At 35.5% G+C, this 4,827-nt stretch overlaps 1 non-coding gene across 1 annotated transcript; it reads right to left on the bottom strand.

Annotated features, from left to right (window-relative positions):
- Positions 1-490: 490 nt before the first annotated feature.
- On the bottom strand, positions 491-597 carry LOC121211692 (small nucleolar RNA R71). The gene has a single exon (XR_005906911.1). It is a non-coding gene; the product is annotated as a small nucleolar RNA R71 (small nucleolar RNA).
- Between the last annotated feature and the right edge of the window lie 4,230 nt (positions 598-4,827).

A 4,827-nucleotide genomic window follows, 5' to 3' on the forward strand; every position in this document is an offset into this window, starting at 1 on the left:
ACGATACATAGAGGAAGGGCAGGAGGACAATATTCAACCCACAACTGAGGAGATGGCTGATAATCATAATAATCAGTTACCTCCTGTGGCTATTGCAGACCTAGTAAATTAGAATCCTACTCCTCGTATTATGTATGATTATGCTAAACCTAGTTTAACAGGAGCTGAATCGAGTATAGGTAGACCTGCTATTTCTGCAAATAATTTTGAACCAAAACCTAACATGATTCAAATGATACAACAGTTTGTTCAGTTTGATGGTTTATAGGATGAGGATCCAAACACTCATTTAGTAAACTTTCTGGAATTCCGCGACACCTTTAAGATTAATGGCATTTCTGACAATGCCATTCGCCCTCGGTTGTTTCCCTTTTCATTAAGAAATAAGGCTAAACAGTGGTTAAACTCGTTACCACGAGGGTCAATCACTACTTGGGAACAGATGACCGAAAAATTTTTACTTAAATATTTTCCGCCGGCTAAAATGACTAAACTAAGGAATGATATCTCTTCTTTTGTACAGATGGATTTAGAAACTCTTTATGATGCATGAAAGAGATACAAGGACTTATTAAGAAGGTGCCCTCACCATGGATTACCTTTATGGTTGCAGGTTTAGACTTTTTACAACGGAGTGAACCCCTCAACAAGGCAACTGATTGACGCAGCCTCCGGTGGAACTTTGAACAATAAAACACCTGAAGAGGCTTATAAATTTATTGAAGAAATGCCACTGAATAACTATCAGTGGCAAGTCATGATAACAAAGCCGACAAAAGCAGCCGACGTTTTCAACCTCGACGCGGTTACTATGCTATCTAACCAGGTAGAATTTTTAAATAAAAAGATTGACGGTTTGTATGGTTCTACTCAGGTACATCCAGTGATGAGGTGCGATTCAAATGGAGGAGGAGTACATATAGAATATCAATCCTTCAACCCTAGCACCAAGGAGGAACAAGTTCAATATATGGGTAATAATAATTCTAGACCTCAAAATAACCCATATAGCAACACTTATAATACAGGTTGGAGGAACTATCCCAACTTTTCGTCGGGTGGCCAAGGAAATCAAAAGCCACAACATCCCCTATGTTTTCAACAACCACCTTACCAGCAAGAAAAGAAGCCGAACCTTAAGGAGATGCTAACGAAATTTATCTCGGTGTCAGAAACTCGTTTTCAGAATACCGAAACAGCACTTAAGAATCAACAAACGTCGATCCAAGGGCTCGAAACTCAGATAGGCCAGCTTGCTAAATTGATTTCTGAACGACCACAAGGTAGCTTACCGAGTAACACTGAATCTAACCCAAGGGAACAGCTTAATGCGATTACCATTCGAGATAAGGAAGGGTTAGTTGAACCTGAACTAGAACTGAGGTAATGAATTGTGGTTAGTAAAGGTAAAAGTGAGGTGGACCACAGTGAGCAAAAATCGGTAAGTAGAGAATACAAACCTCGTGTGCCATACCCCAGTGCGACAAGGAAAGACCACACAAATGAACAATTTGGTAAATTCCTTAAATTATTAAAGAAATTACATATTAACTTACCGTTTATTGAAGCTCTTCCGCAGATGCCAAACACAGTTAAATTTTTAAAGAAGCTTTTAACAAATAAGCGGAAGTTGGATGAGGCGTCGTATGTAGAGTTAAACGCAGTTTGCTCAGCCATTCTACAGAACAAGCTACCCAACAAGTTGAAAGATCCAAGGAGTTTTACGATTCCTTGTTTAATTGGTAGTTTAAACGTTAACAATGCTTTGGCTGATTTAGGGGCAAGTATTAATGTCATGCCCTATAAATTGTTTAAATAACTCGGTCTTGGGAAGCCCAAACAAACTAGAATGACTATTCAATTGGAAGATAAAACAATCAGATTTCCTAGGGGTATTATTGAAGACGTACTTGTTAAAATTGATAAATTTATATTCCCAATTGATTTTGTTGTTCTAGACATGGAAGAGGATAGTGACGTGCCGTTAATTTTGGGAAGGCCCTTTTTAGCAACTGCTAGAACTATCATTGATGTTAGCACAAGGGAATTGATACTTCGTGTGGGCGATGACACGATTACTCTCCAAGCTCGTGATTTCACTAAAATATCTAGTAATCGAAATGATTGTTTAAGTTTGGTTAATTTAAATAATGTTACAACTCAAACTTCTTTGCAGGAGTCCCTTAGGAAGAACGTGATGGACCCTCATTCTAATCCATGCCATAAAAATAAGACGACTTACGAAGAACGAAGGCTTCAGATCGATGAACTAGATGAATGGCGAACATATGTCCCGGAGAAACCAAAAGCACACGAAAAATCAAAGCGACACCACGGTGAGCATAGGGATGAAACAACACAAATTAAAGCCGGAGATTGTAACACCCTTCGCCCGTATCCCTCGCCGGAATAGGGTTCGAGGTGCTACCAGATTTAAACTCATCCATTTATAAAAAACCAGGCCGTAAAATTTTTTGATCAATTTTAAACTTTTCATACACACGTATATTATCCTTTAATCGGGCTTACAATGACCAAAACATTCATGAGGCATTATTAAATATTTACCAATATCTTAGTCTTGTATCATTTACTTACTCAACAATGAATCACAATTCAAATTCTAAATATACATGCTATAAACCACATCACAGGAGATAATAACATACAAGCATATGTATAACCAAACTACCTTAATAACAAGCCAAAGTCTTTGGCTTAATCATAATATTACATACTCAACTTTACAACCCTATACATGCCATAGACTCGAAACACTAAGATTTACTTACGCCGATAGCGTAGACTCGACAATGTGATAATATCTCTGACGGCCTCCAACCCGAGCTAACCTGGCAACCCTAGGGAATATGGGAAAGAAAAGGGGAGTAAGCTTTACGCTTAGCAAGTTCATAAGAAAACAATAAGCAACTCATTAACAAGTTTTATCAATGTTTACAACATAATCACAAATTCACTACAAGTTATCTTCCTGAGCAATAGTCACTAAATTATTTATAACTGAAGCTACGAAACTCCAAATCAATTTTCGTTAATTTTATTTGAAAATAGACTCATATATCTTCCATCCAAAAAATTTTCAGAATTTTTGGTTTGGCCAATCAATACCAGATTTTTCTTAAAGTTTCCCCTGTTTCACTATTTAACTATCTGACCACTCTTCACTACAAATCAAATTTCTCATTGTACAGAATTCAAAATATGTTCTCGTTAATTTATTTTGAAACTAGACTCATTAAGGAGTCTAAGAATATACATTTTACCTTATAACCATTTTTTTACAAATTATAATGATTTTCTAAATACAGAACAGGGGACCCCGAAGTCATTTGACTCTATCCCACGCCACTTCAAATATCTCATTATCAGAAATTTTTTTGCTTACACGGTTTATTTTATAAGAAACTAGAATCATTAAGCTTTAATTACATAATTTATTCAGCTTCTAAATCAACTCTCACAATTTATGGGGATTTTCCAAAATCACGTTACTGTTTCTATCCCAAGCAGATTTATTACAAATTTACTCTTTCACACCTTCTTTGCATTCACATTATTTAAACATGTATATCACCAATCAATTTCATCACATATCTATAATTTCACTTAAGCATAATCTCAATACAATACATCATGCTCAATGATTCGCACACAACCGTTCAAATTAGCAATTATAAGATGGTTCCGCACATAGCCCACCTTTATCAATAATTTACAATGGTTTTACCCTTACTCACATATATGACATAGGCATTTTCACCTATGCTTCTCATTTCACATTCATGATTCAATTCCAATCGATCTAACATGCATAAGTATATATCACATACCTGACCAACTTAATGTATTGAACGAATTCAATTGCCGATTTAACACAAGGTCTCATAGTCTTAGACTTTTATCAAATCACCGGCATTTAGCCTACTAGGTTTTAAACCCGAATTCATCACCGGCACGAAATCTGCTAGGCTTTAAGTCTAAACTCATTCACCGGAATTTCACCTGCTAGGCTTGAAGCCCGATATCATTTCACCGGCATTATAGCCTGCTAGGCCCGAAACTTTATATTATCTCACCGGCATTATAGCCTGCTAGGCCCGAAGCCCGATAATATTATTCACCAGCTTAAAGCTTGCTAGGCCGAGGCCCGAATATCACATTTCGATAAACAATTCACATGTTCTTTCATACTTTCATAACTTATACTTCAATTACGTATAACTGAAATATATATCTATGAACAAAGATTTTTATCCTTTCAACCACATAGGATTTAATTTCCACATTGGAACACATATCTTAGTACATCATTTAATAGTATCAAAGTCGACTAGATATGCTAGTCACATACGACTCATAACTTTAATTTAATATTCATTCAACACAAAGAACATATGTGTATATATATACAATCAAACATCTTCTTAATTATGATTATTCAACTCTTAAGCATATAACATGATCAAACACAAACACTTAAGAACTTACCTTGGATTTTATCGAATAACTAGGGATTGACTAATCGACTAGTTTCGCTTTCCCTTTATCCAAAATTAGCTCCTTTTGCTCTTGAGCTTGGATTAAACAAATTTAGCTTATTGTTAATCAACTAACCAAGCATTGTATTATGAGTATATTCGGCTTTCACACATATTAAACATAATAATAATCATGCACATTATAATCAAAGTGCAATTAATCCCATACACAAAAAATATACGACACTTCATTTCCATCTACTTATATACACGTATCACATAAGACCATTTCATACTTTCTATCAACTAAATAAACAACAAATTTTCC

This window comes from Gossypium hirsutum, chromosome A12 (assembly GCF_007990345.1).
Source record: "Gossypium hirsutum isolate 1008001.06 chromosome A12, Gossypium_hirsutum_v2.1, whole genome shotgun sequence".
In the NCBI taxonomy this organism is placed as follows: domain Eukaryota; kingdom Viridiplantae; phylum Streptophyta; class Magnoliopsida; order Malvales; family Malvaceae; genus Gossypium; species Gossypium hirsutum.